Consider the following 14,938-nt stretch of genomic DNA (forward strand, 5'->3'; position numbering starts at 1 on the left):
TCCCTCACGTGGGTCCCAGCGGTAGGTCCTGAGGAACTCAGGTCATCATCAACCCCGTCAGTGAGCATCTTTACCTGTCACCACCCACCCCCCATTTAGCAGTTATTGCAGGCTATTGCTAATCTTCAGGAAAGTAAAATAGAGTTCAACCCTGGGAAAAACAGAACTAAAGAGACTTAGGGATAAAAACGGCCTTTGAAGATGGTTAAGTCATGGAATTTAAGACTTTAAGATTTGAAAAGTACCTTAGTGCCCATCTAACCTAACCCTTATGTTTTAGAATAACTAAAAAGCTAAAATAACTTTATTTTAATAAGGGTACCTGCCCCTTTCGCTGCTGCGTCTGCAGCCATAAGTATGCTCAGGCTACAGAAGAGGCTGGCCTCTGGTGTCCTCCGCTGTGGTAAAAAGAAGGTCTGGTTGGACCCCAATGAAACCAACGAAATCGCCAATGCCAACTCCCGTCGGCAGATCAGGAAGCTGATCAAAGATGGCCTGATCATCCAGAAGCCTATGACTGTCCATTCCCAGGCTCGATGCCGGAAGAACACCTTGGCCTGATGGAAGGGCAGGCATATGGGCATAAGGAAGAGGAAGGGTACTGCCAACACTCGGATTCCCGAGAAGGTGACCTGGATGAGAAGGATGAGGATCCTGCGCTGGCTTCTCAGGAGATACTGGGAATCTAAGAAGATTGACCGCCATATGTATCACAGCCTGTACCTGAAGGTCAAAGGGAATGTGTTCAAAAGCAAGCAGATTCTCATGGAGCACATCCACAAACTGAAGGCAGACAAGGCCCGCAAGAAGCTACTGGCTGACCAGGCTGAGGCTCGCAGGTCTAAGACCAAGGAAGCATGAAAGCACCGGGAGGAGCGCCTCCAAGCCAAGAAGGAGGAGATCATCAAGACTCTGTCTAAGGAGGAAGAGACCAAGAAGAGACCAAGAAATGAAGCGTCCCTCATGTCTGTACATAGTGGCCAGGCTGTGGCCTCACCTGGATCAGTCATTAAAATAAAACAAGCCTTTGTCCTTGTCCGTTAAAAAAAAAAATAAGGGCACCTGCATCATATGTGCACATACTTACATACATGGCGCGCACGCACACACACACACAACTGAAAATAAAAATAAATCTTATAATGAAACACACAATAAAGGCCAAATATCAGAGGCATAAGGGCAAGCAGTGACCACAAGACATTTTTTTTGCAGTTCCCAAATAGGTTTATATGTTAGCTATGTAGTCAGTTCCTACTGCCTGATTTTTTTTTCTTTTTAAGGCTAAAAGAATTTGATAGTGACTGGAGAGATGGCTCAGGACTTAAGAGAACTGATTGCTCTTCCAGAGGACCTGAGTTCAGTTCCCAGTACCCACATGGTGGCTCACAACCATCTGTAATGTCCTCTTCTGATGTGTCTGAAGACAGCTACAGTGTACTCACAGACATAAAATAAATAAATCTCTTTAAAAAAGAATTTGATAAATTTCTTTTTCAAAACTAAGTTGTTAAAATTGTATTATAACAGAACAGTTAGAAATTTGAATGGTGAATAAAGTAAAAATAACCATGATAAGATTTTTCTTCTATAAAATTTTTCTCACTTTTAAAATATATTGTGCACTGCTGACTTTCCTACATGTGTGTCTGTGTGAGGGTGTCAGATCTCCTGGAACTGGAATTACAGACAGTTGCGAGCTGCCATGTGGTTGGTGGAATTGAATTTGGGTCCCCTGGAGGAGCAGGCAGTGCTTTTAACTGCTGGGCAGCATCTCTCCTAAAAAAAAAAAAAAAAAAAAAAAAAAATTAAATTGAAATAGGATTATATCACTTTCCCTATCTTTCTTCCCTGTATCCCCCTTTCAGCTACCCTCCCTCAGGCTCCTCCTACACCTCCCACTCTCAAATTGATAGCTCCTTTTCCTTGATTATTGTTGTTGCATACGTGATGGATGTATATGTGTACAACCTGCTTAGTCAAGTTAGTCTCTGTTGTTTGTTGGATATAGTTTCAGGGCTGACCACTCTGCACTGGACAGTCAGTAAAGGGGCCCATCCCTGGGAAAGGCTAATTCTACTAGCAGTCATTAGTGGCCTATAGTGCTTTGTCCAGCCAGGGGTAGGACCCCATTAAACTTGCCCTCCACAGTAACATGTTCGTTGGCTGGTATTGCCATTGTCCAAGTCTTGCGTATGAAGCTGTTCGAGGAGAGGCTGTGCAACAGCCAACTTCCTAGTATTCTGCCTTTTGTGATCTTTCTGCCCCCTCTTCAGAGATGTTTCCTGAGCCATAGATGAAGGAGCTGTGATGTAATATTTGTTGGAGTTGGGCTCCCACAGTCTGTTAAATAAGGAGGGATGAGGGACAAATAATACCAAGGTTGTTTGATAAACCCTTACGGAATCATATTATTTTGTATTTGCTAAAATTACACACGATGCATATAAGTATATTATGCGCATATATATATGTGTGTGTGTATATATATACATATATATACATATATATATATATGCATAGTGTCCACAAAAACCACAAACTAACAAAAACCCCTGTTATTAAGTATGAGAAACTTTCTTCTGAGTGACTGATCAGGGCAGTCCAAGTGCTTCCCAAAACAATATAGGTTATTTTTTTTTAAAGATTTACTTATTTGTTTATTTCATGTATGTGAGTAAGCTGCTGTCCTTGACACACCAGATGAAGGCATCGGATCCCATTGCAGATAGTTGTGAGCCACCATGTGGTTGCTGGGAATTGAACTCATGACCTTTGGAAGAGCAGCCAGTGCTCTTAACCATTGAGCCATCTCTCCAGCCCAACAATATAGGTTATTGATGTAGTGTTTGCTTGCCTCTCAGGGGTTGAGGGTGAGCTCTTACTGCTGAAACACTGTACACATAGAACACAGGACTCTTTTTAATAAAATAATTGTTTTAGCTTTTATGTGCATGAATGCTTTGCTTGCATGTCAGCATACCATGTGTATGCAGTGCCTGTGGAGGCCAGAAGAGGTCATTTGGATTCTCTGAGACTAGGGTTGTATACAGTTGTGAGCTGCCATGTGTGTGCTAGAAATCAACCCTGGACCTCTGAGGGCAACCGGTGCTTTCAGATGCTAAGACATCTATCTCTTCAGCGCTACAGCTGCTCCTTTAAAAAGACTTACTTACTTTTATTGTATGTTTATAGATATTTTACCTGCATATGTGTCTGTGTACTACATGTGTGCTTTGTGTCCGTGGAGGCCAGAAGAGGGTGTTGGATCTTCTGGAACTGGTGTTAAGGATGAGTGTGAGCCACAGTAGGTGCTGGGAATTAAACCTGGGTCCCTGTGTCCTCTGCTTGAGTTAGCAGCACTTTTAACTACTGAGCCATTTCCATACATTTCCATAACCATCCTTGTTTTTAACAAGTAGAATTTTAATGTACATTTGATTAGTCTTTGGGCAATAATTTGAAGATAGGATAAACTATAGCCAGGTATTTCAATGTACTGTCCAGTTTCTTTAAGATCAATGGAGGGACTCACAGTGTGGCCATGTAGATGAGGATGTTTGTATGGAAGAAATGACATCCTCTTACATCTTCTTTTCCACATCCAACTTCAGCATGAGGCCCTCAACTTAGAATATCAGGATTCTGCTTCACCAGCTTGCAGTGGTTCCCACTTGTGTGGTTCCTACCACAAGTCCCTGGATTATTGATATAAAGTCAAGGATTTTATAATTTCACCTGTAAACATACCTAACCTTATCTCTAACATCAATTCTAAATTAATACTTTAATAATATTGATACAATGTATATTCTCTAGTACCATTCATAAATGTGTATTTTTTGGTGTATTTGAATCAGAGCACAAATGAATTTTAGTTATTTGATTTGTTTGTTTTTCTAATTTTATGTTTAATTTTTGATGTTTATGTATATGAGTGATCTGTCTCCACGCACACTCAGAAGAGGGCATCAGATCCCATTACAGATGGCTGTGAGCCAACCATGTGGTTGCTGGGAATTGAAGTCAGAACATCTAGAAGAGCAGTCAGTGCTCTTAACTGCTGAGCCATCTCACCAGCCCTGATTTATTTCTTTATATGTTCTGTTTCTTTTCTTTTTCCCCCCTCCAGAGCTGAGGACCAAACCCAGGGCCTTGCGCTTGCTAGGCAAACGCTCTACCACTGAGCTAAATCCCCAACCCCATTCTGTTTCTTTTAAACTGGGTCATTTGCCTTGTAATTTCCCTAAGTCTGATATGTACTGATTACATCTCTAGTGGATTTTGTTTGTTTTGTTTTATTTTGTTTTAAACAAAAAATAGTACTTATATTTAGAAGTTTGCTTGGGTTTCTTCATGAGTGCTTTCTTCCATTAGAAGGTACATAGCGTCTGCCTGTCTCTTCTTGTGATGTCAGCAGCATTGATCTTTGCAGATGTCCATTAAATCATTCAGACTACAAGATGCTGGTGTTCCACTTATGCCCGTCTTCCTTTCCTTATAAGCCAAGATAGTTTGTAAGGAGAACTCTCCTCTCCTCATACCTGCTGTTTGAATGCCCAGTGTACCTAGTGGGCATGCCATGTGAATGCTTCCTTCTTCCTCCTTTTCAACAGTTTTCAAAATAGTGAGTTCACCAGCATCCTCCAGTGGTGACTGGTTAGCTTTGTTTTTATTGAGATTGGGTATCACTGTAAATTCTCAATTTAAACAATTTTGAGTATGTGTCAGTCCAGTGCTGTTATTATTACACTTTATTTCATTTCTCACACTTTTATGTATTGTCTTCTAGTAGAGTAGGCTTGAAAATGAGGGCATGTCTCACTACCTTTGTGTCCCCAGAATTGATGTTCTCTGCAGCATTTCAAAATGTGATTTCATTTTGAGGACATTACAAACAATGTCAAGGCTGAGTCTTCCTGATTGATCTAAAAAAAAGAATTCTAGGTAAAGAAATACTGCAGGAATATAAAGAAAATGTTTTTGGGTTTTTTGTTTGTTTGTTTTTGTTTTTGTTTTAAAGCGACTACCAGGGGAAACAATGCTCTCTTCTGGCTTCCATAGACACCAGGTAGGTAGGTATGGTGGCACCTGTAAACCCAACCGCTTGGGAGACTGAACTGGGTGGTTCACTGGTGTCCATTTGGTCTGAAACTCCGCCCTTTGGAGAGTGTGGAAATGGTATTTAACTGCTAATACTGAGCAGACAATGGATCTTTCATTGTAATTTTCCCCTAAAAAGTCAGTCTGTTTTTACTTCTCTTGCTATAACATAAATAACATTTAAAGCTACCTTTCCTCTTAATAAAGAACTGACTGGGGAAGCCTCACACAGGCTGGGAAGTGCCCTACCACTGAGCTGTATTCCCAGCCTACTGTAGATGGTTGGATACAAAACTAGATAGATATGTTCCCATAAGTTTATCCACTTACTCTACAACACTTCCCTGACACATTTTGGTTTCTTTTTTGAGACAGGGTCTCTCTAAATAGCCCTGGCTGTCCTGGAACTCTGCATGTTTTTAATTTTTGTTTGTTTATTTATTTATTAGTTTATTTGAGACAGGGTTTCTCTGTAGCTTTGGCTTTCCTAGAACTCACTATACAGACCAGGCTGGCCAGGAACGCACAGAGATCCACCGACATCTGCCTTCCATGTGCTGGCTGGGGTCAAAGGCATGGGCTACCACTGCCCAGCTACAAAACTTTTAGGTACATGCTGGGTACCGTTCTGAACCCTTTTACATGGACTTATGTGTGTCATTTATTCTTATCATAACCCTGCAAAATAGAGCATGCAGGAATTTTAACATCTCTGTGATATAGATGAAATCACTGAGGCACAGACATTAAGGAATTTTTGCTCCAAGTAGGTGTTTTGCCTGTTTGCTTGTTACAAAATTTGTAATAAGGGAAAGTAAACATGGCAGGGTATTTTCCATAGCACAGGGACTCAAATCCAGGCCTCACACTGCGCTCTGAGCAAGTGCTCTACCACTAACAATCTCAGCCCTAGACCTACCGCCTCCCTCTTTTTTCCTGCAGCATCAAATTAAACCTAGAGCTTCCTGTGTGCAGGCAAGTGCTAGGCCACTGAGTCTTCCCTCAGTTCTCCTAGGTATTTTATAGGTAGTGGTCAGGCAGGCAAGTATGCCATCTTCATTTTCTTTTCACAGTGCTAGTTGAATCAAGGCCTTGTTTGGGCTAGTGCTCTGAACCATTGAGTTACTTGTATCCCTAGCCCAAGACAGACCTTCCTGTTGTTTTATTTGAGACAGGGTCTTATCTAGCTAGGCTAGGTTCAAATTTTAAGGGTCCTGTTGCTTTCACCTACCAAGTGCTTAGGACCACAGTGTGTATAGCCATACATCACAGACACAGCACTCTTAGGGACTTACTGCTAACCTTGTCTCTTATGTTGTTTCCATCCGCTAGCCTTCTTTGCTTTGTGGTCCCAACCTTTTAGCATTAGGAACTTCTTGAGGGTTTTGCTTTTAGACAGGGTCTCACTCTGCAGCCCTGGCTGGTCTGGGGCTTGCTATGTAGACCAGGCTGCCATAGAACTTACAGAGATCTGCCTGACTCTGCCTTCCAAATGGTGGAGCTAAAGTTATATACTGTTATGCTTGGCTGGAAGCTCAGTTTTAATTTAAATTTTACTTAATGTGTATGAATGTTTTGCCTGCATGTATATCTGTGTACTACTTTCAAACCTGGTGTCTGTAGAAGCCAGAAGAGAGCATTGTTTCCCCTGGAAGCAGAGTTAGGGATGAGTGTGAGCGCCCATGTGGGTGCTGGGAGTCAATCCGCAGGTCCTCTGGACGAGCAGCCAGGGTTGTTAACTGCTGAGCTATGTAGTTATCTCTCTGGTTCCCAGTAAACTAAGTTTTAATGGTTGAGGAAAAGTAGTTAAAAAATAAGAAAGAATTCTGTTAAATTTATTGTAATAATATTTTGTTGATTTCTGCAGATTGAGGCGTTGAGAATACTGTTAAAGCGAATATAAATTACTTGGGTGTATCTGTATAGCCTCCCACTGTTGGAGTCGGCCAGGGCAGGCATTGAGACGGTCTGGAAGAAGGGGGTTACGAGCACAGAAAACTTTCCGAGCACAAAAGTTAGGCAGCAACTACACATTTTTGTTTCTGAAACAGATTCTTTTTGTTTCTTTGCTTGTTTATTTGTTTGTTTTGTGACAGGGTTTCTTTCTGTAGCCCTGGCTATCCTGGAACTTGCTCTGTAGACTAGGCTGGCCTCAAACTCCGAGGTCCTGCACCTCTGCCTCCCTAGTGCTGGGATTAAAGGCTGTGCCACAGTTGCCTGGCTTGATTCTTGTGAGATAGCCCATCCGAGCGAGCTGTGCAGCCCACACTGGGCTCCCGCTCTAAGTCCTCCTGCCTTAGCCTCCAGAATTCCGAGATAATCGACATGTGCCACACTCATAGCACAAATACAAAGGCGTGGTAGTGCATGTCAGTCCCAGCATGTGGGAGGCCAGGGAGGGTGGCTGAGTTCAGTCCAACCTGGGTTAGTGGGTTACAGGCCAAAATCTGAAGACTTTTTGAGCATTATGTCAATGACTGGAAGGCTTTGAGATTTCAGGTCTTATTTGTAGTAGGATTGCTCAGCCTGCCTATTCTAATTCCAGAAAAGAGACAGTTTAGTGTGAATTGTTTTATGGTATTGAGATTATAACTCCAATATGATTTCTTCAAAATTAATTTAAGAGTATTTTCTTTTCAGAACTAAGCCGTTAGGATTCATCATTTGCTGTTTATTTGAAGTCTTGATCTTACTGTGTTGTTTAGTAGAGATAGAGAAAGATCATTTCAATTTACATGATTCCACATTGTATGGACCTAGCCAGTCATTTTGTAAAAAAAGAATGGTTAATTCACCTATTCTTTTTATTTTTTATTTTTTTGAAGACTGAATAGTTTGTTCTTGCTGAATTCAAATAGATGTTCAGTTGGTAGGACAATTAGTTTGTGTGCACATGGTAAATGTTATTTACTTGGAAACATTTGCCTTTTTCTATTTTATTCTTAATTGGTTTGACTGCATCCCTAAAAGCTGCTCTTTAGACTGGCAGCCAAAAAATCCCACATGTCTGAGAGAAGTGCCAGGAAAATGTTTGTGCTCCAGTTTCCCTAATCCTTAATTTTTGGAGGTCACTGAAATCACGATTCTTTAGAGGGTGGTAGTGTGTTTTGGATTATGGCATGGGAAAATAATTAACACGTTAGTGACTTATGCATTAAACTTTTAACATGTGTTAACTTATTTAATTATTGGAATTCTACGAGGTAGATGGCCTATCAGTTTTATGCATAAAAAATTGGGGTTAATTAGCCTGTCTCAAATTTTAAGTGGCAAGACTATGGTTTGAAGCAATCTCCATCTCTAAGTCTTATTCTTTCTATTATACTGCATGTGTCTCTGTCTGTATACTACTGTAGCCGGTAAACAGAACAGGGTAACTTTCTGTCAGTGTTTCAGTAACCAGGCAGTTGATGGGATAAGTAGGCATACTAAGAAGACTGCACTTTACAGGACTTAGGTCAGCTAAGTTAGAGTGTAGATCTCTCAATGTGTGTGTGTGACAAGTCATATGTTGTAGTTTCCAAGTCTGTAAATGAAGATCACATCCGTTCCATGTTTCCAGTGGTACATGTTTGTCTGTGCGAGCTTTGAAACAGAGAAATTTACTACTGTAAAAAAGTATGCATTATGATTATACATAATTATACATTATGATTATGGCACATCATGTGGGTTGGTGAATGATATTGTTCTTATAACCAAGAAACACTTAGTTGATCTTGGCAGTGTGCCATTGAAACTCAAAGAAATAGCATCTGTCAATCACAGTCATTTCTTGGAAGGAAACATTGAAAAATGGCACAGCAGTTATTCTCCTTGACCTCTTTCTCTGAAAGGGAATTGGATTAGGCAAGCTGGTTTCATAATAGAGTAGAGCTTCTCTCTTGTCCCTGGGGAGTTTAAGCCGAGCAACCAGACTTGCTGTGTGAAGCCAGTACAATCTGGTTTTCATGGATTTAACTAAATTCACTGTGATTAAGGTTTTATGAGGGATGCACATTGCAAAGCAGCAGCTTTAAAAATGCTACATATGAGTCAGTCCATGTCTCGAGATCGGAGAGCAGAACAGAACAGAACAGAACACCTAAGTTAGTTTGGGGAATGGTCCTCAATAGTTCCATAGTATCTTAAAGAGAAGCCTAGATTTCAAAGCTGAAAAATAGGCAGAAGAGGACATCATATAGATTATGGAACTGAGTCTCCATGTAGGCAGTACTTGACATTTCTTCACGTTTTAGTTTGTAAGCTGACCCAAGGATTGTATTTCACTGTATAGAAGGAGAAACTCTGATGAGCACAGTGGTGTGCACCTGTATCCCAGTAGTGAGCAGGCAAGAAGCAGGAGCATTATTGTAGGTTCGAGGTCAGCCTAGTCTGCATTCTAGCTCCAGGCCAGTCAGGACTACATAGCATGGCCCTGTCATGAAAAAAGAAAGCCAAAACATACTGTGGGAATACAGTTAGTATATAAATGTCACAGACCAAATACAATGGCACCCACCTGTAATCCCAGCCCTTGGAAAACAGAGGCAATTGGATCTCTGTTAGTTCAAGGCCAGCCTGGTTTATGTAGAAAATTTCAGCCCAGCCAAGTGTTTATAGTGAGACCCTACTTTTAAAAATCACAGTATTTCAATTATTGCCTTAAAAATGAAGGCAGTATACTGTCAGAAACTACCTGAAATGCTTATGTAATCATAGGCATGCTGGGGAGGTCCCAGGCTATACCCTGGTGGGCTCAGCCTTGTCTTTGATTAGGCTGATCTTGCTTCTTCCCTTTCGCAGACAATGGCTGCCTTTGCTAGGAGTCTTATGCAGTGCAAAGCCCTCGGGATTGTTTTACATGCTTATTAATTAGCCTGGCATCTTGGCTCAAGCCTTGACCCATAGCTTGCAGGAAAGATGATTGAAGTGGATTTGAGGACCGTGGGTTTTCACAGAGAAAGCTGGGGTGTGACTTCATATGCCTGTAACCCTTCCTGGCATTGTGGGGTAGAAACAGGCAGATCCTTAGAGCTAACTAGTTAGCTTAACTGAAAGCAGTGAGCTTCCAGTTCAGAGACCCTGTCTCAAGGCAGTAGGTACAGGATGATAGGGGAAAACATTTGACATCCTGCTCATGTTGGGGTAGGTGCCCCCTCACACTTTAAGGCAACACACACACACACACACACACACACACACACACACACAAGCAATAGCAACAACAACACACTAGCAGCAACAAGGACAAAGGTCTGATTATCCTAAAATAGTTACTTAGATCCTTTTTTAGTGGTTTGCATTCTGTGCAGCCAGAGAAAGTCAGGGCAATAGAATCTCAAGGTCAAGGCCCTGTTAGGCAATGGGTCTTCTTTCCAAAACAGGTAAACAAATATAAATAAATAAATAAATAAATAAATAAAAAAAATTCTATCACTATACTTAGGAAAATCAAGGCTATAATGAGTGGAGAGGAGAGGCTGTGTCAGGGAGGCAATGAGAAGCCACTGTATTCCTTAGCACCATTTTTTTCATCACTTTACATCCCAATCAGCCCCACGTCCTCTTCTCCCAGCCCCACCCTCACATATGCCTTCCTCATTACCTCCTCCTCTTCTCAGAGAAGGGAAGCATCCATAGTACCACCTGCCCTGGCACATCAAGTTGCAGCAGGACTAGGTGCATCCTCTTCCACTGAGGCAGAACAAAGCAGCCCAGCTAGGGGAAAGGGGGTCCCAAGGCAAGCAACAGAGTCAGACAGCCCTCCCTCCACCCCTGCTTTAACTGTTAGGGACCTGCATGAAGACCAAGCTGCACAGCTGCTGTAATCGTGTAGAGCCTAGGTCCAGCCCTGTATGCTCTTTGGTTGGTGGTTTAGACCCCACCATTATTATAACTCCAGTCACAGACTTTCCCTCTCAGGTTATTTCCCATAAAGTCGAAACATGGAAGGACAGAGGAAATCACTCTCACGTGTATGTTGGCTTTCATTGGATGTAAATATTTTGGCTCTCCACAATAACTTTGCTCAGTTGATCAAAAGGAAATGTGTAGGATATATTACCCTAGAAAGGATAAAGCCCAATAACTTAACTTCACTGCAAGAACTTAAGGCATAATACTGGTGATTTAAAGGGTGCTCAGATAGGCTGTGAAAATAAACTTAGAAAAGAGATGAACATGTATTTCCTTATCTATTGAATATGCTCAGTTTGAACTCGTACTCTTGCTTGGTGAGTTAAGAGTTGGATAGTTATTGCTCTCCTTATATTAGTTATATTTCAGTGCGGCTGAATTAGGTAATTAAAAAATGTTGGTACAGATATGCCCTCAACACAGAAGCCCCAGTGTGGTGCTTTGGAAGCCAGTGAGCTGCACTGGAACCTGAAGTGCTGGTGTGACAACAGTGTCAGAAGTTGGGGTTGGAGGCTGAGAGCGCTTGCCTGAGCAATGTTAGAAACTGTGGACCTCGGCCGGCTCAGAAGTTAGGTTGGAAGTGGTGGTGTACACCTATAATCACAACACTTGGGCGGTAGAGGCAGGTCAATCTCTGTGGGTTCAAGGCCGGCCTAATCTATGTAGAGAGTTCCAAGGCAGCCAGATTGACATAGTGAAACCCTATCAAGAAGACGAAACAAGCAAACAAACAAGCCCTAAAAACAGTCACGACACAGCAAACATCTCAGGAAGGATAGCGTTCCTGTTGTTTACAGTGAGCTAAACCTCCACCCTTCCTCCTTTCCTTCTCCCTCCCTCCTTCCTTCCCTTTCTCCCCACCCCCCCCCTTTTTTTTAAAGATTTATTCATTTATTATATGTAAGTACACTGTAGCTGTCTTCAGACACACCAGAAGAGGGCATCGGATCTCTTTACAGATGGTTGCGAGCCACCACGTGGTTGCTGGGATTTGAACTCAGGACCTCTGGAAGAGCAATCGGTGCTCTTAACCGCTGAGCCATCTCTCCAGCCCTCCCCACCCCCTTTTTATTGTTTTTTAGTTTACTTTTGAGATGGGATCTTTCTGTTTGCTAGGCTGGCCTCTAATTCTGAGCTTGGGCTACCGATGTGGCATACCTTTCCTTAAAAGATGAGAAAAATATTTAAGGAAGATGTTTATATGCATGAAAGTATTTGGTCATTTCCAATACATAATTAAATAGAGATGAGTAAGAAGAGAGCCTTTAGGGTTGGGGATTTAGTTCAGTGGTAGAGCACTTGCCTAGCAAGCACAAGGCCCTGGGTTCGGTCCCCAGTTCCGAAAAAAAAAAAAAAAAAAAAAAAGAGAGCCTTTAGTTTTGATTTGATAGGAAAGATGTTAATCTCACTGAGAGAATATGGTTAGAATCCATTCCTAGTGGCAAGAAAGGAAAGAAAAAACTTCGATAGTCTCTCTCTCTCTCTCTCTCTCTCTCTCTCTCTCTCTCTCTCTCTCTCTCTCTCAAGGGAGTGGATAGAGTTCACCAATAGGACACTCTTTTGTTCTCTTGGTAAGTTCTGATTCAGGAAATCTAAGGTATTTTCTTTTTAATGTGAAGTAGGAGAAGGAAGAAACCATTTTGTTCTATTTATTCTAACTACATATCTCAAGAAAAGGACCGTAAGTACTGGTTAAATAGCCACTAATCTCTGATTTTCCCATTCTGGTTTGGTTAGGCGCTGTCTCCATCTACTGGTCACAGTGACTTGCTGTTTTCTGCAGTGCGTGCTTTCCCTACTTTTTTCCTTCAGTGTTTGACAGTTGTGCAGCTGGGTTCTCTGTGACTAAGTATCATACCTTCATGTAGCTTCCCTAGGAGTTGTAGACCAGTAGAGAGCTCTTGCTAACATCGGCTTGTCAGATAATTGCAGAGACAGCAGAGCAAAGGGCTTCAAGAAATAAACCAAAAAGTTGAACTCTGGGTGCTTCATTTGCATTTGATATTTGTCAAGTAAATCTAATTTATATATTAAATGACTTAAATGTTGTCAGTTCTATTTGACTAAGGTCATCATTTCCCAACGTGCTGTTGGCCTAATTTCTTATGCTTTAGAATGGACTGTCATATCATTACCAGATTACACAATTTGAAGAGAGAGGGACTTGCCAGGCATGATGGCATGCACGAACCTATAATTCTAGCACTCCAGAGGCAGAGGCAGGAGGCAGAAGCTAGTGTTCAGCTACATGGTGAGTTAAAGATAGCCAGGGTCATGTAAGATCTTCTCAAAATTAAACAAACAAAGCTGACTTTGGTCAAGGGTTAGCAAAGTTATTTTAGGCTTCAGACTAAGTGGTTTTCATTTTAGTTGTTTCACAACTAGTGTCATACAAATGTAGCCATGGGTAGTAATACACAAATACTAAGTGCAACTCTTTCAAAAAATACTTTTATTTATGGAATCTGATATTTGGGTTTGCCATAAGTTCCATGTGCCAGATACAATATTCTTTTGCATTTTTTATGCTATTAAAAAGAAAGAAAATAGGGGTTGGGGATTTAGCTCAGTAGGCCCTGGGTTCGGTCCCCAGCTCTGAAAAAAAGAAAAGAAAAAAGAAAGAAAGAAAGGAAGAAAGAAAGGAAGAAAGAAAATAGAAAATCAAACCTATACCATCATCTTCCCTCTCCTGTCCTTTTCTCCCTCCTCCACACATACATATGTAGAAACTTAGTTCTTAAAAATTAGGTATTATGAGAAAAAAATCCAGGGGCTGGAGAGATGGCTCAGAAGTTAAGAGCACTAACTGTTCTTTGAGATGACCCAGTTTGATTCCCAGCACCCACATGACAATTAAAGTGTTTCATAACTCCAGTTCCAAGGAAATTCATAATCCTCTTCCAACTATGAGCACCAGACATGCATGGTGCACAGATAAACATGCGGCCAAAATACCCATCCATAGAAACTAATGAAGCAGTTAAAAGAGTCTAGGGTAAGGCCCTGGGTTCGGTCCCCAGCTCCGAAAAAAAAGAAAAAAAAAAAAAGAGTCTAGGGTCAGGAAGATGGCTTTGCAAGTATACAAGTGCTTTCTCTGCAATGTGACCCTCAGAACCCACCTTGGAAAAAGAAAACCGGCACCTGGAAGTTGTCTTGACTTTCACAGCTGAAAGAAAGATCAACAGTTGTCATCAGAGGTAGGGAACATAATTCATTTTAAGGATTATTTGTGTTTTAATATCTCTGAAATTGGGATGTCAGCTTAGTTGGTAACACTCTTTGGTACAGTGTACATTTTTGCTTTTGTTCCTCTCCAGGTCCTTCTCTATGTTTAATTTACATCTCTTCCTTTAATCTTGCCCTTTGACCTAGCCTAATTACTTACACATTAGCTTAGGATTCAAGACATTTTTAGATCTTCCTAATTTCCAGCATTAAGATCCTGACGTATCTCCTGGCCTTGCCTTGTGCTTCGATGACATTATGTCACATGGTCCCGAGCATACTGGTCAGCATTCTTTGCCTGGAATCTCTCCCTGACTTGGAATGTCCTCTGGAGATTTACTGCAACACCTCTTCTGGGTCCCAGCAGTTTCTATACATTTTGAGAGTCACTACCATTCCCTACTGTGGTATATTTTCTATTCATTACTACTTGTAATATTATTTCTAAGTCTCTGGCCAGTGAGGTGGTTCAGAGGATAAAGGTACATTGCCACCAACACCAGTGAGCTGAGTTCTGTCCCTGGAATTCACAAGATGCAAGGAGAGAACTGAGTGCTGCAAGTTGTTCTCTAATCTCCACATGCCTCCCTCTTCTCTCCCTGTGTATGTGTGTGTGTGTATACAAACACGCATACTAAATGTCTTCCAGACCAATCAAAAGTCTTTCAGATAAAATCGTGAGTGGCTTGAGGGTATTTAATAAAAGTTTATT

At 41.4% G+C, this 14,938-nt stretch overlaps 1 protein-coding gene and 1 pseudogene across 3 annotated transcripts in view; both read left to right on the top strand.

Moving 5' to 3' along the window:
- Ahcyl2 (adenosylhomocysteinase-like 2) overlaps window positions 1–14,938 on the top strand; it is a 149,757-nt gene that overhangs the window by 40,615 nt on the left and 94,204 nt on the right. The window lies entirely within an intron of this gene.
- LOC134486569 (large ribosomal subunit protein eL19-like) lies at window positions 343–10,513 on the top strand (annotated as a pseudogene).

This window comes from Rattus norvegicus, chromosome 4 (genome assembly GCF_036323735.1).
Source record: "Rattus norvegicus strain BN/NHsdMcwi chromosome 4, GRCr8, whole genome shotgun sequence".
In the NCBI taxonomy this organism is placed as follows: Eukaryota; Metazoa; Chordata; class Mammalia; order Rodentia; family Muridae; genus Rattus; species Rattus norvegicus.